This window comes from Grammomys surdaster, unplaced genomic scaffold (genome assembly GCF_004785775.1).
Source record: "Grammomys surdaster isolate TR1022 unplaced genomic scaffold, NIH_TR_1.0 193, whole genome shotgun sequence".
In the NCBI taxonomy this organism is placed as follows: Eukaryota; Metazoa; Chordata; class Mammalia; order Rodentia; family Muridae; genus Grammomys; species Grammomys surdaster.
In genome coordinates, this window is record NW_021604638.1 from 3,543,420 (window position 1) to 3,567,501 (window position 24,082).

Below are 24,082 nucleotides of genomic sequence, written 5' to 3' on the forward strand. Positions count from 1 at the left end.
CCCCCCCCATGCTAAAGAGCATGTGTTAAATAGCCAGAAATTTGTGCTTATTTAAGCACAAATAACAAGAGAGTTAAAGAGTTAAGTTCTCAGAGCTTATTGAGCACAGAATAATAATAGAGTTAAGGTTTTAGTGTTTATTGAAGCACAGAACAGTAACAAAAAATTGTATTCCCCATGTGCTTTTTTAAGCTCAAAGAGTTAAGTTTCCCTAGCAGTTATTTAAACACGGACAGTTAAGGAGAAAAGAAGCTAGTGGTTTTCAGCCACAGAACAAGCAACAGAATGGTGAGTTTCCATTAGCGTCCAGCTCCCAGTACAGTTAGAAAGAATTATAAGGCCATACATTATCTATCTTTTGGCTTTTGCCCAACTCCATGTTCCACTTCATCTCTAAAAGGCTGGGGTGGACCCCGAGGAATGAAGGAGCCTTTGGAGGACAGGAGAGGGCTGGATCCCAAGGAGCTGTAGTTACAGGTGTTTGTGAGCCGCCATGTGAGTGCTACAAAACATCCCTGGGTCCTCCGCAAGAGTAACTAGTGTACTTAACCACTGTGCAACCTCTCCAGGCCTCTTTATATATATATATATGTATGTGTGTGTGTGTGTGTGTGTGTGTGTGTGTGTGTCTATGTGGGGATATGTGTCTGTGAGTACAGTACCTTCTGGGACCAGAAAGAGGCTTAAAGTCCATGCAGCAGGAACTGCATGGTTCCATAGCATGTGCAGGCTGGGATCTAAACTCAGGTTCCCTGCAAGACCAGCAAGACCTTGTAACTACTGGTCTATCTCTCTACCACCACAAAACACAACAAAAATCTAATCAAAAAATTCTAATAAATGTGGTAAAGTCCCAGGATAAAGGCCCTAAATGCGTAAAACCAGTTGTGTGTGTGTTTTACACTAAAACGTGTCCAAACGAGAGCACAAGAATGCAATCTCACTACTATATCAAAAAGAGTAAAATACTTATGAGCAAATTTTGAGGCAAATTCTTTATGACTGAAGAGGAAACTGAGGCAGGTAAGACTCATTTACTGAAATCTATAAAATATTTATGAAAGAAAGTATGGTATGCGTAAGTGGGAAAGCATGTGCAAGTTCATGGATTGCTATAATTAATATTCTAAAAAGATCTCTACCAATGGAAGTCATGTGCAGACTTAGAAAATTACCATCAAAATCCCAATGACATTTTCCCATTTTCACCTAAAGACACAAACAATTCTAAACCCTGTGAGCTATAAAATATCCTGAAGGAAAAGGAATGAGTATCTATCAGATTTCTTGCTTTCAAATTATGTTAAAACTTGCAGGTACTGAAGAAAAATATAATTGTGGGGTGGGAAACAGACACATAGGCCAATAAGATAAAGCACAGATTCTCAGTACAGATATAAGCATGGCTGTGCATTCTTTTACAAGGACAGCAAGAAGCCACAAAGGGAAAGTGAGACTTCCTCAATCAATCTTGTTTGGAAAACTGTATACTCACATGCCAAAAGGAAATTGGACCCTTATCTCATATCATGCATAAAATCAACTCAGAATAGATTAAGGTTTTAAAGGAGAACCTGAAATTTCAAAACTCATAAAAGTGGGGAAATTTCATGATATTTATCTGTGTGATACTTTGTTCGCTGTGAGACCAAAAGTTCAGGCAACGAAAGCTAAAATGATTATGTCACACCAAAAAGCCCCTGCCCAGCAAAGGGGGAATGCCAAATAAATAAATAAATAAATAGATAGATAAATAAATAAATAAGGAAAGTTGTTGATCAGAAGGAAATGTTTAAAACCACGCATTTGGTAAAGCATTAGCATATACACAGTGCATAAAGGGTTCATACACCTCCATAATAAAGGAGGAAATTAATTAGATGGAAGAGTGTGATAGACAAGAAACCTAGCAAGATATTTCTTTCCAACATTGATATGCAAATGGTCCAATGCTGTCTTTGAAAGTATTCACTAATGGTAAGACTTTGCAGTTCAGGGAACTGAAAGCCAAAATCAGAATAACTGTGCCCTTACACTACTAGGAACAGAAGCTGGAAAGATGGCTCAGTGAATAAAGCTGAAATTCAGATCCAAATGAGGTAGCATACTTCTGCCAACCCAATCGTTCCAGAAGGAGATGGGAGACAGGCTCCAAAAGATCCCCAGAGCCTCGTGGGCCAAGTGATCTGACATCTGCGATAATGAATAGCAAAATGTCTCAAACAAGGTGAAGAGCGAGGACCGACATCCGAGGCTGTCATCTCGCATCTTTGCTCCCATGCCCACCCCACCGACACATGAATTAAAAAGAGAAGTGATAATAAACACTGGTACAAGAAATACAATAAATGAAATCATGAAACAGTTTTCTGAAACTGCCAACTGGTGTCTTATAATGAAAACATGGTTTGGAGATGTCTGAAGAAAATAAAAATCAAACTATCAAAGACTAGACGAATCTCTTTTCTGTGTGGGTAGACACAGGCTATTAGGTGAATTCCTTAGATATACATATGTGTGTACCCATGGTCATTACAGTCTCAGCCAGCAGACCAAGATGTGAAAATAATATAATTGTTCATTGGCAGACAAATGACAAGATAGGAGACTATACAAAAAATGGAATATTAATTAAAGAAGACTTGCTAATTTTAGTGACTTGGATAAAATCAGAGGACAATAATAATAATCAACCAGCCAGACACAGTATTTGTTATTATATACGGAATCTGAAAATTACAAAAAATTTAGGAAAGTACAGTACATATAAACATATAATAAAAACTACCAGTGAGAGAAACAAAAATTCATAAATAAAAACAGACAAGAAATGTCTTTTAAAATAAGATAACATTTTTATAAACTAAGAAAATAGCATAGTCGTTGAGGATTCTGAAGCAAAATGCTAAATAATTTACTTATTCGGAGACTAAGTTGGAGGAGATCGAGTTTGGCTTGAGCCAAATCATGAAGACCTTATAAATTAGCTATGCTGGAATAGCTGAGGTAAAGAGTCTTTCTAAACATTCTTTAAAAAGGTGTGTGTATGTGTTTGTGTATGTTTGTGTGTTTTGTGTATGTGTGTGTTTGTGCATATGTGTGTGTTTTTGTGTATTCTGTGTGTCTGTGTGTTTTGTGTAAGTGTGTGTTTGTGTGTGTGTGTGTGTATGCACAAGCATGTACACTTGTGCCCATGTGTCATGGATCACACACATAGTAATAGGACCTACGGTAGCTGGTTCTCTCCTTCCACCATGTGGGTCCCTGGAATCAAACTCAGGTCACAAGGCTTGGTGGCAAGCTCACTTCCTGTTGATCTACCTTGCTAGCCAACTTCATTGAAAAGAAAAAAGATAAGAAAAAAATGAAAAGGAGGAAAAGGTGGAAGAAGGAAAAGAGAAGATGGAGAAGAAGAAGAGAAAATTTCCACGTTCATCTTATGTACGTATATACCTGTGGTAGTTTATGTATGACATGCATGTAGTGGCCCAAACAGTCCAGATGAGGGCGCTATAGCTCCCAAAACCAAATCTCTCTGGATTTGTGAGGGGTAATTTGAATTCTCTTTTCTTTTTTCGGGAAGTTGCAGGTCTCCTGGCACGGGCGCTGATTCTCTCTACAGCAGCCATTAATGCTCTCAGGAGCTGAGCCATTTCCCCAGCTCTGATTTTACTGTTTTAATTTGAAAAAAAAAAAAAAGCTACTTGAGGGAGACAGTAAACACAAGCACTATGAGAGGTTGTTTTTCGGCAAAATCTATGAGAAGAGATGATCATTAAGATAAGCAAAATTCCTGGATTTGAAGATTAACGGGAGTAAGAAGACTATCAGAGAAATACATGGCGATCAAGAATGCTCGAGTCTAAGCATCAAGTTTAAAAGTGCTGTGTGGGTACCCCACCCTCGCCAACTTTTGTCTGTTCCAAACGTGCCGTGTGCACCCAACTACTTTTAATCAATTTGAACAACAACAAGAAAATATACCCGTAAAACTTCTAGTTCTCACAGCAGCTCGTTTCTGTTAGCCGTTTAGATCCAGGTTTTCCCTTAAGTGTTATGCTACTGTATCGGAGCTATTTGTTAACAGTGTTTCATTGTGAAAAGAATGTATGAATAGGCATTTAATTACATGAGGGATTTGCACTGAAACCATTTTAATAAATCAAGCTCCCAACATCTGCAAACATTTGCACCTAAACTACGGTTTCGAAGGAACAACAACGAAGAACCAAAACATTTTTGGATCAAAATGGAGATAAAATATCCCATCACAAAACCTTGCAGCCACAGCCCACTGAGGAAATAATTATTGTTTTTGATGGACTCTTCTGATTCATCTAGTGAGGTATCTGCTGTCTTGATGCAAAAACAACAAAGCTTTCCAGGAAGGAGAACAATCTTTTCCTCCAATTCTTACTCAATGAGAAAAATCAGAGAAGTCGAGAAACCAAGGAAAAATTATATCAGTGACCTTTCATTCTTTTTATTCTGAAAAAAAATCACTTTATTTTATAAATGATAGCTCACTGTCGCCAGTGTCACAAGCAACAGCCTGTGGTTGCGTTGACACATCTAAATAGGTAGGTGCTTGTTACTTCAAATGCTTGTTCAAGGAGCCCTTCAAATGAGCCCTTCAAGTCTTGTTTTCAGAATCAAGTCTGAGATGTGGTGTGTATTGCCTCTTTGTCTCAGCCCAGATTTTGTAAATCACAAGACCTTTAAATCAATTTTTAATATTTCTCTTACCAATTTTGTCTCTTGATCATTTACTGATTAAACTAGAGAAATAAACTATAGGAAAAACAGCAAGTGTCTGCTCTCTGCACTGCACTTTCCTAAGTTGACTAATCTCTTGGAGACTTGAATGATTTGGTAACGTCCATAAATTAAGTCATCAAAAGAAATGACACTGCTGAAAAAAAGCTGACCACAGTTATAACGCAATCCAGTAACTCACTCTCTGTATAGAGCCACGGGAATTGAACACACACACACACACACACACACATCTTTCATAGCTACAGGATTTATAATTTTAAAAGAATGGAAGAGAACAAGAGCCCATAGCCCAGTGTAGCAAGCTAAGAGACTGGCACTCCTGTGTTAGAGAGTGTAGTCCAAACCTAAATGGGAAAGAAGCAATGTTACCTATTAGCATGGTAACTACAGAAGCTGGAAACATTTCAAGTAGAGTGAATGACTAATATAACTGGGGTTGGCATTACAGTGGTTTGCCCAGGCATAGGAAGCCATGGCATCCCTGGGACTCTGACACACCTACAGAGTTCTGACCACCTAGAGACACTAACAGCTCTCCTAATTCCAAACAGGAGTCATTGTTCCTGTGATGTCTGGGATGTTGTTTTAAGCAAACCTTCAGTGCTTCCAGGGCCATGAAGTATAGCACACTCTATTCTGTACGGTGCATAAGACATACGGACAGTAAATGACTGTAGTATTTGTTTACGTCTTTACTGAACTATTCATTTCATCTCTGTTTTTCAATGCACTTGGTCCACTTACCCTTCAAAACTATGCTGAGACTCACAAGAGAATAAGAGACCACATTATAGCCCTAAATAGAACATATCTATCCCACTCCTCCTTCCAAACTCTAGGAAACCTTGAGGAAGACAAGAAATAAAGAGTGTATGGGCCAAAGGCTGGCTACAAGGAAACTGTCTTCTGGGCATTGTGCATATGAACTCACAGTGGTGGTGACAGCTTGTACAAACCTAAGCCAGACCAGATACCAGCATGGACCGTGAAGGTGAGCATGACAGGAGCTACTCACAAGTGATGCCTGCTGGGAGCGGGAGAGCCAAGTTTCTTTAAGCGTGCGCCCCCTGCCGGCTGGACCACTCCAGTAGAGAACCACACATCCCAGAACATTTGGAAAGAACAAGTTGGACACCATTGGTTATAAATAAGTGGATACATGGTTGAGGGGGAAGGAAGGAGGATTGATCTGGAAGGAGTTGGAGGGGTGAACGTGATTTTAAAAACTGGACGAATTCTCAAATAACTAATTTTTAAAATATTCGAAGAGTGAAAAGAAATAAAAGTAAAACGTAAGGCTTTGTGCAGTGGCAGCTGAGGCACACAACTCCTCATGTGTCTGTCTCTTGATTACATTCTCTGTGCTTGTGTCTAAGAGTCTTCTGTTGTTTTGCTCACTGCAACCCTGAGAACAGCAGACTGATATTTACCACTGAGCTCTGAGAGTGCGTGTGGCTAACCATATTATCCGGGGTTCAAAGCACACTGTGGGATGTCTCCACATCACCTCAGAACATATCCATGCTGGTAGGTAGCAAGACATGCTATATCCATGCTGGTATGTGAGACACGCCTTCATGTGGATAAATACAGCATGGCAAGCAACAGAAATCTACTGATGTTCATTGTTTCTCTTTGGGGCCTACAAGATGGATTTATATGGAGTCTCTTCAGCCAGACTTACATGTTTATTGCATTTTTAAGCACTGGGAAGTATTACTTAAAATATGTGTGTGTGTGTGTGTGTGTGTGTGTGTGTGTGTGTGTGCATTTCTGATACTGCAAAGAGCATGGGAAGCCTAGGCAGTTCTACTCCATGGTAACAAGCATAGAATGATGTGGGTTGTTGCTGAGGCAGCCCCAGTTTGCTGCTTCTGGGAAAGCCCTAAGTGATGGTATAGGATAGATGTGTTTATTAATAGATACTGTTATTGTTTTAAGTAAGGCTAGCCGATTTGCAAGCGTCTTGCCGGGAGGGAGTTTCATCTCCCTCAGTGGGAGCAGAGTAGATTCAAGGTCTGACTCACTGAAGGTAGCATTACGAAGCAGTCTGAGGCAGGCAGCAAAGCAGTTGGAAGTTGAAGTGAGAACCCAGGGGTTGGAGAAGGGCTAATGGTGTGTGCTTTTCACCATTTGCTAGCTGACTTCTAAGACAGCCGGATGGGCTAAGAAATCTCTGGATCAGGTGGGTTTAAATGAAAGGCTTCATCTGAACAGCCTTAGGCAACCAAGGGCAGAAGAGGCTGACTTGATGTCGCTATTAACCTCTCCAGTGTCATTGCTTCTCTGTCAATTGGCAAGCAGACAGAAGTCAACTAAAAGGCCAATAAGCAAGCAGATACAACATCCCTGTGGAGCAGCTGTTCTCTACATTCCTAACACTGCAACTTCATGTTGTGGTGACACCCAAACCATAAAATTATTTTTGTTGCCAATTCATAACTGTAATTTTCGTTACTGGTATAAATTCAGTGTAAATATTTTGGGGGAAGAGGGTTGCCAAAGGATCATGACCAACAGGTTGAGAACCACTAATGTAGAGCCCCATGTAGGCCATGATGGATCTCACAGTGCTTTATTAGTAAACTTCCTACCTGCAAAACAAGGCATTGACAGGGTTTGAAAGGAAGAGATAGAATTCTTAAGGGTGTGTGTGCAATTTATATGGATGTTGTGTGCAATTTGTGGTGTGGTGTGTGTAATTTCTATGTGTTATATCCAATTTCTGTATGTGTGTTGTGTGCAATTTCTGTGTGTGTGTGTTGTGTGTAGTTTATGTGTATTGTGTTTAACTTTGCATGTGTGTTGTATGCAATGCGTATGTTGTGTGCAATTTATGTGTTATGTGGCATTTGGATGTGTTTTGTGCAGTTCGTGTGTGTGTGTGTGTGTGTGTGTGTGTGTGTGTGTGTTGTATGCAATCTGTGTACAAAAACCAAACATTATTAAGACACACAAAAGGTGCAGAAAAGAAGCTCCCATCTTCTGGGATGTGAGGGTGAGGTGAGCTATTTCTACATGGGACATAATATGCTCCAAAAAATTCTGGAGAGTATGTTCAAATCACCAAAACAGGACATGACAACAGGAAGTGACCAAATGGGACGTTCTGGCAGAGAATGGGACGCTGTGAGAGGGAAGAAAGGCAGCACTTAGTTCCAAAACTGTAAGAAAATGAACCTTTCACCAAATTGACCTGAGTTTTGGTTTAGGAGAGAATGGGGTACAGGGCACAACCGGAAGTTGAGTGGTTTACTGTTAGAAAATCCCTGGGTGTCGGGGTGAGGTTTCCTATGTCCTATCTTGACAGGCATCATGCCCAGGCAAGGGGCAGCCCCCTTAGGGCTGGTGACTCCAATAGACTGGGTCCCCACACCCAAGGCCATATAGCTCTAACCCTTGGCTCTAGAGACCTAGGACTCCAAGATTTTTAGAACCATGAGCATATTGATCTGAAAGCTAAAGGAAGAGACTATCAGTCAGGTGTCAATCCCTGGCAGTGTGTGTTACAGCTCCTGAGAACTGGGTTTTGGGATCTGTCCATGACAGCTCTCTCAAAGTCTCCTCGAAGGCAGGGACACAATCCATGTACTTTTCTGGCTTCGCCGCTAGTTTCTGACCTTCACAACCCTGACCTTCTTGCTGCCTCTTATCTTCTTGATCCTTCCACCATACACGGGAGTTTCTTACGTATACATATATAGCTTCCAGTTACTTTCCGGAACCTTTTGGCAAACTCTCAGGGTGATTACTCAGAGATCTGAATCCTGGGGTCCTTGATTCTCCATGGTTCTCTGAAGCCCTTTGGCCGTCTCTGATGCTGTCACTACTTACATTGCCCTGGCCAGCTCTTTCCGTGGGGCACTTCATCTTACTTACCATGATAGAGATCACACGCACACTGAAGACCATTTGAGGAAAGTATTAATTAGGCCTTAATATGTCAACTACACAGGGATGCACACAGAAAGGGACCTCCAGGCTGGCTTAAAAACCTTCGAAAAGATATATTCAAAAGCCAAGAATGGCATCGGTATGCTATATAAATGCTGAATCATCATTTCTACCAATCACAGCACAGTTTTCAATCATACCAATCACAAATCTTATCTAAGGGCCAATACCAGGCTCTGTGTTGCACAAATAAAATAACAACCCTTCCACTAGGTCACCAGAGACAGCATCCTCCCCTGGCCTGAGAGAGAAGAGCTGTGGGTAAGCAGGGCCATCCAGAGTTCTCCCGGGCTTCTAAGGCAAAGCCTGTGCGTATTTCCTGAGGGAGTTGTGACTAAAGCTGAGCTTTGTGGAACAGAAGCTGCAGTCTCAGTCACAGCGGCAGTGCCAGTGATCCTTGCAGCTGAAGAGATAAGTGTCAGCCTTCAGATGGACCATCGTGACAGGCACCAGGAGCAGAGTTTCCTGGCCAGCAACTCTCCTCTGGATGTAATCAGACACAGAAAGGACTGTCACACCTGTTCCCCGGGCAGTTGAAGGACTTTCTGGTTCAAGTCACTCAAAGAGAGAAGAAATGAAAGGAGTGCACACACCACCGATTAGTAAGGACATGGGTGTCCTTCGCCATCCTTCGCTTGGGTTCTTCACTGTTCTTTACCATGATCAATTCCTAGATGATTTCCCCAGAGAGCTTCAGCTTCCTCCAATCTGCCTCATAAACAACAGAGGAGAAATAAGCAGAGACTGAGCACAAGATGGTACTGAACATCCTAACCCACAAGTGTGCATGTGTCACACACACACACACACACACACACACACACATTGCACACAACAAAAGGAGATAAAAGAAAATCTGTTATTTGAAACAATAGCTGTTTTTAACATTATTTAAGACAAGGAGCCAGTGCTCAGTAGATAAAGGCCCCTGCTGTCAAGCCTGAAGACATGAAACGCCCACAAGTTGCTCCCTGATCTCTATATACACACCTGGTATATACATACTCACTCACACACATGTGCAGATTCACCACACACAGACATACACACACTAAATAATAAATAAAACAAAAACTAATGAGATCCTCTGAAGTACGGATGTCAACATGATTGCGCTCACACAGAAGGATGAATAAAGTAAGAGTAGAATAAATGTCCTTCCAAAATATGTCTCACAAACATACCACCCTCAACAGGTAGAAGGCTAATCTGACACAGAAAGAACTAGAAAACTTTTTAAATGGCAAGGAAAAACTGTTCACAAAAGACAAGAATTCATTGTAAAGAGATATTGGTTAGTAACAGAAGTTTATTCTGAAAATTTGATCCCGTGTGTGTTTATAAATATCCATATGTATAAATACATATATGTATATATTTGTGTATATATATATATACATATATATACACATATATATACATATACATATATATAGATATATATAGATATATATACATATTTGAGTAACATGCTACTTTGCACATACACTGGAATTAAACATGCATTTTACAGACGGTGCTCGGTGGGTGTCACATCTTCAATGTCAGAGTGATATGTTACAGATGAGCAAGAGATAGACTTAGGAAGCTGTGTGATTCAGTGAATTACAGGAAAGATGGCCGTGTGAACTCATGGTTGGCTTAGTTGATAGTTGGGCACATATTTAAAACCATATTATATGCATGTTAAGTCTTAGCTGGAGTAGAGTTCCCTGTGCATTCATGCATTAGAACACGAATACATTCCCTTCCTGTGCATACATGCATGACAACATGCATACATTCTTTTTCTGTACGTATATGCATTGGAGCATGGATATGTTCACTTTCTGTGAATACATGCATGACAACATGCATACATTCTTTTTCTGTGCATACATGTATTAGAACATGCATACAATCCCATTCTGTGCATACATGCACTAAAAATTAATGCACTCATTTTGTGTGCATACATGTATGAAAACACGCATACATTCTCTTTCTGTGCAAACTGATCATGCTGACACCCAGTGAACAGATCTTAATTTTATTATCATGACACAGTAAAAGGAAACCATGTTCCTTAAAGAAATATTTGATACTGGGGCCAAATATATGCAAAAATGAATCTGGTGACCTCTAGAGTCCCAAAAGATTATAGAATATGCTATGAAAAATGAAATAAACTACAACTAACAAAATAATTTTCCTTAAATAGGAAAGTTGGGATCTTAATCTTACATATAATTTAGTAATTTACTATAAAGCAACACTAATTAAAAGTGTGTTTTGGATACAAAGATGGATGAATGAGACAGATATCATAGGCAGACATTGAATCAAGCATCCATGATTACCTCAGTTCTGACAGAGCGTCAAATCAATTTAACCAAGGAAGAAAAATCTTTTAGAACGTATGGTGCTGCTCCATCCAACATACTCCCTCTAGAGAATAATGAGCATTGACCTTCATGCACAAACATTCACTCCAGTTGTAAAATCTGAAAGTATTAAAACTTCTACCAGAAAATATAGAAGAGAATCATTGTAGCTCCACCGGAGGTAAAGACGTTTTAGAACATAACAAATACAGAATGTAAATTATTTAATTAACAACTGAGAAGTTGCCATGTCTGATATCAGGAGATAGTGGTTCTTTGTGATGTTTTTCAGAAGTACGTGATTGAATTAGGAAGCATTTTAGGTATGTGAACAGGTGCATTCTGTATATGAATACTGTACTGGGGACAGTAGTTGGCAAAACAGTTCAACCCTGACGTTTCAATAGCCCACAACAGTAAATTCTACTTTTGCTATTATTTCTCATGAAAATGGTGTATAGGCAGGAAAGGAAGAAAGGTTGAGAATTTTTCCCATGTAGGGTAGTAAACTTGACAGAGGTTGAATTACATTTAACCAGATGATCCCAAATTGTTAACTGGAACATGGAAAAGAGATTGAGAACACACAGAAGAGAGATGTGTGGACCAAACATAACAGTTATGGTGTCACTTCTTCAAGCTGTACTAAAATAGTAAGCATACAAAGGTAAAATGGATTCCGAGTGAGCAACACAGCCACAATGGCTAGAAATCTGATCTAAAGTTGTCATTGTTCACTGTGAGCCTCAAGGATGAACTACATTTCCCAGCATCCTTTGCAAGTTACTATTTTAATTATCATTCTATCCCTCTGTGTGCTTTGATTAGCATTTCAAAGGCATTTAATTAATTGAGCTATTCAGAGGAAATGATCTTTAAGTCTAAAATTTGGAGCCATCTAGTAGGGGTTCCTAAGATGGCAGATTATACACACAGAACTACTTGGACCCATGATTTAAGATGAAGACAGAAGAAACGAAATTCAGTCTGGAAAAATGGAGAAGAATCATACTTTCTGGAGCTGCTGGATCACACTGAACCTGTAACTGGATCACACTGAACCTGTAGCTAGCATTACTTTGAGATTAGTCCCAGGAATGAGTATCTCGCCCCTGTAATTTGAACAATGTAAACAGCCTTTGTTCATTGGCAGCTGAGTGTATTTGTTTGCTTAGAGAGTTAGTGGAGAGATGACTAAAGGCAGAGAGAAATGAGCACATCCATCAGTCAGGGTAGCCAGGGCAGGCATAGCTCAAGGCCATGCTATACTTTAAAGGTCATGAGCATCAGAACTTGGCACTGTCTTTCTGGGCAGATGGCCTTTCTGAAAGACAGAGATGACCAACAGATCTATTTAGCTTCTGCTCACAGGATCAGCTGCTAGTCAGCTCACTGCAGAGACCGACTGGGATATTTTGATTCCATTGACTCAACGGGTAAAGACTGGGGTTGTCCCTATGTGTCCAGTACGGAATCAGGGCTGGGTCTTCAGCATTCAGAGAAAGCCAATTTCTCTCCCTTTCAACCAGTTTCTTGACAATTTCACATCGTGGAGGAAGTATTGTCACATTTAAATGGACTCTTCTACTAGGAAGTCTCTAGGGATTTGAAATTTGTATGTGTTTGCCTATATTATGAGAGGTTAATTTACTAACTGTTATGTTTACTGATCTTAATCTAGCAACATATACTTTGAGAGTGATCTAAATCTATGTTTATGTTTTGACTGACAATAAATGTTCCAGAAGACAAGGAAAGGCAATTTAATGAACCGAGCCTCCTTCCTTCCTGTAGAACAAGGAAAAAGCATTCACCGTGTTAAAATGGCTCAGTCGCATTGGAAACCACTATTTTCAAAGGACAGAGACACAGCTGATTAGTCAACGTCTTCATCATTAATGATATTTGGGGTATGGATTTATTGCTAGCCTTCTAGTGACATAAAATTAAATCCTATTTGGTAAACAGCATGGTATTTACAGCAATAATTTATTTGCCTAGCTAATTTCTCAGCAGGAGCTACCATAGTCTCAAAGAGATAACATTATAAGGTCACGATGTTAAGATGTGTTTATTTCTATAACTACCTTTTGTTCATCTCACATTATGAATTCCTAACTGGGGTCAAAGTCAATTAGCTTCTGGGGCAGGGATATCCACTGTGACTCATAAATTAAGTGCTACCTGTTACAACTGAATGGAAAAATGTGCTTTAATGCCTACGAGGCTGGAGTGTCTCATATTCGGTGTTGTTTTACTTAAAAAACAAATCGTACACTTCAAATGCTTGACCCCATTTCACCCATTTCAATGTGACACAATGCACATATGTATTAAAACCATGTGGCACTACATAAATATGCACAGAACCTTTTGTAAAAGCTGGTAAATGTTTTTTTTTTCAAGCTACCTATATCCCATTCAGACGCTTGTCAAAATAATTTGCACTTGCAGAAAATACAGAGGCATATTCTATTCCACAGGTAGCTTTTAAGTCCTACAAAATAACCAAATCATAGAATTAAAAAATGAAATGACATTTGTTCATGTTAATATACTCTCAGTGAATATGCCTTGAGCAAGAAACTTACTAGAAGTACTTTGTTAACAAGAAATTAAACACTGAAAGAAACCCTTGTTGGGGAGATGGCTCAATTGGTAACACAGTCGATTCGTAAGCATAAGGATCTGAGTTTGAGATCCATAAATCACCTTTTAAAACAGGGTGTGGTAGTGTATGCACATAATCCCAGTACTGAGGAGGCAGAGACAGAAAGGGCCTGGGACTTGATAATTTGTAAAGTCATAGGCCATTGAGAGAAATCATCTCTAAAATAATAACTAAATAAATAAATAACATACACACACACATATGTACACACACACACACACACACACACGTCTGTCCATCCACGTTTGCTCTGCAGCTGTGCCTGGCTGCTTGGGGAGTCGGATCACGGGGAGTTTGATTGTTCTTATCCCACGCCGCGACGCCGCTGGGGCAGGTGCTGGGCCCTAGGGACACACTGAGACACAGCTCCAAGGGTGGGGAAGCACAGTCTGAGATGTGAGAAAGCCAGAGGTGGCTCCGGAGTCCCCAGGCCTGCGATGAGGCTGGGGCCATGGGGCTCTCAGACCCTTGGACATCCAGGTGCCACTGGGAGTCCTTGAAGAGCAGAGAACATGGGGTGGGGGTGCAGGGGCTGGGGACAGCATCTAGCCAGGGAGCTGGCAGGTAAGGAGAGCTCAGGTTTCTCCTAGTGGTGGCTGTCCTTAGCTTGGCAGAGGTAGGTTGGTGGCTGAGGCACAGAGAGACCTTCTAAAGGAGAATTAAGCTCCGACTCTGTGGGGCGATGCCTTCTCCCTGGCTCCTCGCAGCGGATCTTGATGAAAGAGAGTCCATGGTTCTAAACAGTGTATTGATTGTTCATGGCAGAAAATGGATGCATGGCATGTACCATACCCACTTTGCAGGGTAGCCATGAGAGTAAATACCTTTTGCAGGGACAAATGTCTAGGAAGGGAAGCTTATTGTTTAATTCCTCTGGGTCTCTAAGTACCTCATTAGCATGGAGAACCTGCTCTGGGCCTATATGACCACACATTTCCTTATGTGAGGAGTACAGGAAGAGTTCCAGGCCAGGAATCTCGCAGGGAGCTGAGAGTTTCCTAAGCCCCAGGTGTGTGTCCACCGAGTCTCCGGATCTTCACCTGCTCTGCCTTACCAAACTTCCTGGCATGGTTTTACATCCTACATATGTCTGCAAGTAGCCCTGCTAGGGAAGAGAAGCCTGAGTAAGGCAGTTGTTACTTCAGACTAGTAAATAGATACATCGTTTCAAAGTCAAGGATGGATCATAAGAACACAAGATCGGCTTCACCGCCTTTGCAGACAACTGCTGCTTGCTCATGTTGAAGTATCATTTTTGAGAGTTCACTCCTTTACAGAAACACAGAATATGCAACTGTTGTTTCCTGACAGTTGCCAAAAGGTGACGTGTACATATTTTATTGTTGAAAGTACACAATTGCTCATTTTTAAAATAGCCGTAGTCGGCTCGGTTTTAAACCATCCTTGTCTGTTAACTAGAACTGTTTTGAAACTATCAATCCGTCATCTGATCACTTCTCTCTCATGAGGAGCTATTTAAGAGATCATCCTGGGAAGTCACCTGGAACAAAGCTGGATGCTTCTGAAGAATTCATATCAAGAGAAAGATGACATATTAATAATCTGTGCAAATAATGTAAGACTGTGAAACGTTGACATTCCACCTACAGCTGGAGGTCAGGGAATAAGAATTCCCTGCAGGGAATAAGACCAATTTCCTGGGATAATCACATGAGACACAAAAAGAGAGAAAGCTTGTTTTCAAGGCAGCACTATGGAAGAATCAGAGTGTCTTCTTCCAAGTGACTCACTGCCTGTAATGCTATCTCCTTTCAGTCAGCCCTGTTTCTGAGACAACGCCTGAGCTTATAGCAGGAAGGGCAGAAGAAGATTTAGATAAAATAATCATTCCTTCATGACAGCCAGAGCTACAACCTGGCAATGGAAAATTGGCCGAATATCGTGTCAGACAGCTTCACTGAAAAATACTGTGCAGAGAGTAGCTGCCTCCCCTCTCATTGTGTTCATTTCTGAGCCTGACAGACAGGCGCTGCATCTGCATTTTGGAACGTGAAAACACTGGTACCGGAGGAACACTAGGTTTCATTCACCTGTCCCTATCCCTTCCCAGCTGCTGCCAACATGATATTCTTCTCCAAGGCCACAATGAACAGACACTGTCTCCGTTTGTGTGGTTCACTGAGGCTGACTGTGAGTCACATCCTCTTGACCTTTCAGGACACAGCAGGCAGGCCAAGACTAGTTCCCACCAGTCATCAGAAATCTGGGAAAACAGTTGGTTCTTCACTGCGTGACTTCAATGGTAACTCTTGGAAACTAAGGAAGGCGGGCTTCAAGGAGCACCTGTAGCCATCTAGATTTGAGCTTCCCTTCCCACTGTATTAGTTGTTTTTGTATCAGTGGGGCCAAATACTTGAGGGAGGCAAATTAAGTTCAGTCTTCTCTTGGTTCAGTTTCAGTTTGGCATGGCAGTGAAAGCCTGGAGCCTGGGAGGGACTCATCTACAGCAGCAGAATCAGGAGGTGACTGCTCTGCACAGTTTGGTTGACAAGAAAGCAGAAAGAACAGAATTCAAAGCAAACTTAGTCTACAACACTGAAGACCCCCTACTAGTGAGCCATGTCTGCCAGTTAGCTCCTAATTCTCAAAGGTCACATAAGCTCCCCAAACAGTACCATCAGCTAAGTATTCAAACACATGAGTCTGGGAGACATTTCAGACGCAAACCACAACAACCCGCCACTTGTCCCTGTGACGTTGAGCAGGAGGCTTCACCGTGCTGACCTTTAGACCTCCTTCATGGAAAGCACGCACACTGCATACTCCAGCCCAAGTTTGAGATTGTGTCTAGGGCTCCTGTTGGACTGTCCTCCAGAAGGCAGCATTAGACAGAATTCCCTACGGGGAGCATTGACACTCTATGGTGCACAGTGAGCAGCCTTGTAGAAGTACAGACAATCCCTAAGTACAACTGCTCACAGGGGTTCCCCCTTGCATGATTTTGCCAGGATGCTCGCTACCAAAACGAGCTGGTCATTTAACTGCCTCATCCTCAGATGATAAAACAGAGGTCTGGAAAGACTGAGAGTGATCACTGAGATTACTGGCCAATGACTGGCAGAGGTGAGCACCCCTTCACACCCCAGCTCGGGTGCAGAATGCTTCTCTGATAGTTCATTTGCAACGACTGGGTAGACAATTGTACTGCCCTTAAGAAGCAGATCAGAGGAGATCTATTTAGAATGCTACCAGCTGGTTTGCTTATTTCAAGAGCTGAAAATAAAATATTTCAGAAAAACATGAAAACCGTTGGGCTAACCTTTTCCAGGTGAGACTGAACGGCCGTTGCTATGCAACTCACCAGGGAAGATTGGTGGACTGCTGGATTTGAGTAGGAAGCTGCAAATCTGACTGAAAGTTGAGGGCTGACTAACAGATGTGAGGAAAGCCAACTCATTCCAACTCCGAGGCAGACATTCACAATGCCACCAGGAACAAAGAAAACAGGATTTGAAGCATTTGGAGGGCCAGAATGCTTAGCTGCAACACTTTTGATGACTTTTCTTCTATTAGATATATAGACACCACCCCTCATAAGTAAGTTATCATTGTGATAATTGTAATTTTCCATTTTTAAAGCAGATACAGTGTTTATATAGATACAGATTCAACACAATACCTTCGAGGGACACTGAGTGAGTCGTTAACCTTAAACAGAAATTATCATGGCTAATACAACTAATGATCAAATATGTTTTGTTGCCTTTTAGAGACTGGAAAAGCCATTGTCTTAAATGTATTTCTTAAGATTTATTTTGTTTTTTAAGTATGTGTATTGTGGAATGTGTCTGTATGTGGGTATGCACATGTGAGCGCAGGTGCTTGTGGTGACCAGAAGGGGCAGCAGATGCCCCTATAACTTGAGTTACTGGGGGTCGTAAGCAGGCCAAGCATGGAACTAGGATCCTAATTCAGGCCCACTGCAAGAGCACCATTTGCTTTCAACCACAGAGCCATCTCTTTGGGCTCCTCTTACAATTCCCTTTTTTTTTTTTTGATGTTTTCTTTATTTACATTTCAAATATTATCCCTTTTCTTGGTTTCCCCTCTAGAATCCGCTATCCCATCCCCCCTCTCCCTTCTTCTATGAGAGTGCTCCTCCACCCACCCACCCACTCCTGCTTCACCGACCTAGTATTCCTCTACACTGAGACATCGAACCTTCCCAGGACCAAGGATCCCTCCTCCCATTGATGCCCAACAAGGCCATCCTCTGCTACATATGCAGCTGGACCCATGGGTCCGTCTTTGGTTGGTGGTTTAGTCCCTGGGAGCTCGGGGCTGGGGGTCTGGTTGGTTGATATTGCTGTTCTTCCTATGAGGTTGCAAATCCCATCAGCTCCTTCAGCCCTTTCTCTTAACTCCTCCATTGGGGACCCTGTGTTCAGTCCAATGGTTGGCTGCAAGCATCCACCTCTGTATTTGTCAGGCTCTGGCAGAATCTCTCAGGAGACAGCTATATCAGGCTCCTGTCAGCATGCACTTCTTGGCATCCATAATAGTGTCTGAGTTTGGTGTCTATATATGTATATGTCTGTATATCCCCAGGTGGAACAGTCTCTGGATGACCTTTCCTTCAGTCTCTGCTCCACACTTTGTCCCCATATTTCCTCCCATGAGTATTTTGTTCCCCATTCTAAGAAGGACCGAAGCACCCACACTTTGGTCTTCCTTCTTCTTGAGCTTCATGTGGTCTGTGGATTGTATCTTGGGTATTCTGAGCTTTTGGGCTAATATTGACTTATTAGTGAGTGCATACCATGTGTGTTCTTTTGTGATTGGGCTACATCACTCAGGATGATATTTTCTAGTTCCATCCATTTGCCTAAGAATTTCATGAATTCATTGTTTTTAATATCTGAGTATTACTCCATTGTGTAAATGTACCACATTTTCTGTATCCATTCCTCTGTTGAGGGACATCTTGGTTGTTTCCAGCTTCTGGCTATTATAAATAAGGCTGCTATGAACATAGTGGAGCATGCGTCCTTGTTATATGTTGGAGCATCTTTTGGGTGGGTATATGCCCAGGAGTAGTATAGCTGGGTACTCAGGTAATACTGTGTCAAATTTTCTGAGGAACTGCCAGACTAATTTCCAGAGTGGTTGTACCAGCTTGCAATCCCTCCAACAATGGAGGAGTATTCCTCTTTCTCTACATCCTCGCCAGCATTTGCTGTCACCTGAGTTTTTGATCTTATCCATTCTGACTGGATAAGGTGTGAGGTGGAAGGACTCCTCATATATTCTTAATGGAAATTTCTGCAGTCAACCATCTAATAAATGTCAAACTTTGCAGCTGGGACCATTCACAATTTTCTTTTTGTGCCTCTTTATTCCCCATAAAAACGGTGAGTTCTTCTATGATTTTGCTAGTTATCTGAAGCCGGACTGCTCCCTTACAATACTCAAGTTCAACCCTCAAATAGAAGAGCCTTATTAATTGAGCTTTGTTGTTTCCCAAAGCGACATCAAAACTGGTCTGTATCAACTCCAATTCCAGAAAGCATGTGCTGTCACCTCAGGATCTCATAGACAAAGAAGCAAACATCAAAGGGAGAAAAATCTAACTCTTGAAAGGATACTGGGTAGCTCTTCACTGTCTCCTTGTCTTTAATATAGAGTGCCAGGTTAGCTCCAAGTACACTTGACAATAAACAGTTTCAAAATGTAGTATTCTAGGTGCAAACATACATATGAGTCAATACCATCTTCTTAAAAAGAATAAAGTGAGATATGTTTTTTTTTAAAAACCCAGCTCTTCTTATTAAAGACAAACACATCCTTTAAAGCCTGTACTGTGATGATAAAATGCTCAAGTTCAGGAGGCCATGGAGGCTGGAGCCTGTGCTAGGAGGGATTGCCTTTATACATCCCAGGAAGGTCTTAGCCACAGGGGCCCGAGGAAAACAGGGATCCGTCTTAGATCCACAGAAGACAGGGAGTAAAGAACATACTAACCTGTGCTAACCAGAATCACAAATGCTTACATCTCAAGCTGTAATAAAGTTTGATTGCATCCATTTCAAGGAAGGACCCATGTAGGATGCTCTTGTGTGTTAATCCTTGGTCCATTCCAGGAGAAAACTTGAAATATCTGATCCTGAAATCTACATTCACCAACTGGTTCTTGGGCCACTTGTCTTGTATGTTTTAAGAAGCATTACTACCAAGAATTTTTGTACTTATTTATTTATTTATTTATTGAGATAGAGTCACATTGTGTAGCTCTGGCTAGCTTAGAACTGGCAATATAGACCAGCCTGTCCTAAAACTCATAGAAATCTGCCTGCCTCTGCCTTCCAGGTGCAAGAATTAAAGACTTAATATCTTGTCTCAAAAATTCTTTTAAAGTAGTTTTGGTGTAGCGTAAGGCCCTGGCACCTACAGTAACAAATTCAGATCTTCATAGGACAACATGCTCTAAGCAGACATCATAGACTCTACAAAGCAAATTCTCAGCAAACATGGAGTCGTAAGGATCGCCATGACACACGAAAAGCTAGGCAAAATAAGAGAACCAGACAAAAGAGGCATGGAGACATGTTATAGTGTTATAGACGACATCATCAAATCTCCAGGAACTAAGAGAGTAAAAGCTAAAAGTTTACATGTATGTATGTAAGTGTGTATGTATGTATGTATCAGAATAATAGAAAAATAAGAGAGTTTACACAGTTCACCAAACATAGCTTCAGATGAGGGATGAAAACAAGGGAGGATTGGGGAAGACCAAATGGACACCATAACACACACACACACACACACACACACACATACACAAATAGTGATAATGGTTAATAATTAATAAAAATACTAAATCTCAGAACAAGTACAGAAAAAAGATAGAAATCACATACACATATTTTAATAATAAAATTAGTGTTATCGATTTGGAATTTATACTTAATGGATTAATCATTCAAGATGAAGGAAAACTGAGATCATTCTTGAGCTGAAGCTGGGAGCATTTACTGGCTTGCAGCCATGGCTACTCAAGAAACTTAGAGTTCCCGAAGGGGAATGCTTAGCCGACTCAGAGCTCTGAACTGAGGGAGGGATACAGGTGAGACTGCAGGCCAATCCAGACAGCAAGAGTAAATATGGAGACTAGGAAAACACCAGAGTGGCCCTGAGGCACTGCGCCTGCGCCTGCCCTGAGGCCGACCTGCTTGGGATTGTTTTGTTTCAGCCGCTGTGGGAAACCCAGAGCAAAGATTGATTTTGGACCCAGTGTGAATCAGACATTTGAGGAACTGTTTCTGTGGCAAGCAAGAGGTTAGCTTCTAAATGAGTAGGAGAAAAGTCTCAGAACAAGCACAGAAAATGCCAGTATGTTACAAAAGGAACAGCAACCATAAAGAGAAGAAACGAAGGGGAGGGGACGAGGGGGAGGGCGGAGGGGAGGAGGGAGGGGGCGAGGGGAGGGGATGAGGGGGGGGGACTAGGGGCGGGGAGGGGAGGGAAAAATCAACAAGCTTGAATGTTAGAATAAGAAATCAATCCAAATATCCTGTGGTCAAAAAAACAGGGAACGTTATGGGAACAGGATTAACTCAGTAACTGTGAATTTGAATTTAAAAATGGTTAATATAGCCGTCTAAAGGTGTTACCGTGAGATAATAATGAAACAATATTCACATAAGATAGATCATGCGGAGATGGGAAAAAGAAACGTCAACAAAACCTCTGACGGTAAAGTAGCCAATAAAGCTAATTTTGAGACAAAGTAGAGTGTGGTGTTGCATATTTGCAACCACATAACTCAGGAAGTAGAGGCAGAAGGATTCCCGCAAGTTCAAGACCAACTAGGTCTATGGAACTCTAGGCCAGGCTGAGCTGCACAGCATAGACCCATCTCAAAAGCAGACAGAAACAAAAAACAAACAAACAAACAAGCAAAAAACGAACAACAGACAAACTGCATTTAATGACAAAGATTCTTCAATGTGCCAAAAATTGCACACAGAGAGGCAGCTCAGTGGTCCAGAGAAGAGCCCTTGCTGCTCTTACAGAGGTCCTGAGTTCAGTTCCCAGAACCCACATCAGGTGGCTCACAATCTCTATAATTCCAGCTCCAGAGGCTCCAACACCCCGCTTAGCTCTGTAAGAACCTCCACTCATACACACCTATCCCAGAGCAGACAGGGACATAAACATGACTAAAAATAAAATAAATCTTATTAACGTGAGATCATAAAATTGTGTTTCTAACAACACCGCTACAAGATTTACAAAAATATTAAAGCTTGTAAAGCAAAACAAAACTGAATTATAAATGGATACATCGCGAATAAATAAGATTTTCTAAGCATATGCTGAACTCTGTACTATAATATTAATAATAAGCAGTATTCTCCCAAGTCCACAGAGGAAATACGAAAGTAGCCAAATCATGAAATACAGTAAAGAGGAAACTGAGAGGAAAACATAGCCATACATGAAAATTAATAAACCAAATATCTCAGGTTAATTACACATATTATAATTGTAAAGAAATAAAGAGGACATAAATATTTCTTTGCAATGATGTATATCACTGTGTGATTTGAATAAAGAGAGGAGTATATGGCCACCAGGAACGGAGCTGGGAAATGCATCATTTTGTTACTTTGTATATATTTAAAGACGAATAGTAAATGGTTCCTACTTCCCAAATGCAGATTCATCTTGACCCCCTTTTCCATTAATTAATTAATTAATTCACTTTGCATATCAATAGCAGCCCCTACCCCCAGCGTGTCCCCCTTTTACTCAGGCACCTCTCTCTGCAGGACTGTAGCTGCCTATGTGTCAGAGCTAGCTGGTGAGTTAAGAGCTATTTGTGTGTTCTGCGTGCTTTCTTTCCAGCTTGGGTAAAAGCAATCTCCAGGGCTCCCCATCTCCCCTCCTACTCTGGAGATCTGGAGATTCATCCAGCTTCCCTGGCAAGGCTGTTTCCTTTCTTTCAACCCTGTGTGATCTCATAAAGCATTAGAGATTGAACATCATGTATAATTTAATGACTGAATGGATCATGAATTTTACTCCTGATCTCTGGCTTTCTGACTTATTTCAACTACCTCTAAGAAATGTGTATAGGTTTTTTGTTGTTGTTGTTTGGTTTTTACTGTTTGTTTGTTTGTTTTGTTTTGTTTGCTTTGTCTCTGCATTAGTTACTTTACATGTAGCTGTCAAAAACAACTTAAAGAAGAAAGGGTTTGTTAGGTCTCATCGCTGGAGGAAGGCAGGGTGTCAAGAGTCACACTGCAGTCTCACTTAGGAAGCAGAGAGAGAGAGAGATCAATGTTGGTATGCAGCTTTCTTTTTCTATTTTGGATTCAGTCCCAGACCTCAGCATACGGGGATGGCTCCAGCCTGTTCATGGAAGCTCTTCCCTCCTCAGTTAATCCTATCTGGATATTCCCACACAAGCATGCCCAACATGCATCTTCTTGGGGATTCCAAACACAGTCAAACTGAGAATGGAAATTAAGCACCATACCCACTAATAGCCTGACACTCACTGAAGATACTTACAAAGCTCTAATGTACAGAAAAGAAATTGCCAGTGATCTAACCCGAGAAAAGCCTTCTGGTGGTCAAGGGTAAAGTGAGCAGAGAGAAGGGGGGAGGAAGTGTGTGTGTGTCTGTGTGTGTATGTGACAGACAGAGACAGAGAGACAGAGAGAGACAGAGAGAGAAACAGAGAGACAGAGACACAGGTACACACACACACACACACACACACACAGAGACAGAGAGACAGAGAAAGACAGAGAGACAGAGAAAGACAGAGAGACAGAGGCAGAAAGAGAAAATCCTGAACCTTATATGCTAACAACAGACAATAGTGTCTGCATCAGGATACTGATGGACCAGCCTGATTCCATCTTAAGATTAAAAGCCATCCTGTGACAAGGTCAAAATAAATTCATTCCTGTCTTCTGTAAATCTTGGATTTGACCAGGTCTTGGCCCATTTTCTGGAATTTGACAGGCTCTACACTAATACCCACTTTGTTAAGATAAGATATTCTGTCGAGTAACTTTATGATTTTCTGCCAAATTTCCAGGTAACCAAAGCCCTTGGAAATGTTCTAACCTTGCAGTTTGAGAGACATATAAGTCCCATTTTTCCTGTACTCAGTGCGATATTCTCAAACTCCACTGTAGGGAGACATCTCTAAATAAATAAATAAATAGATAGATAAAGCTTGTTTAATTAACCTGACAGAATTTGGGTGATGGTCTTTACTCTCATTCAGTGGGTCAATTATACATATATTTTTAAGTCTGTAACTTCAGTTTACAAA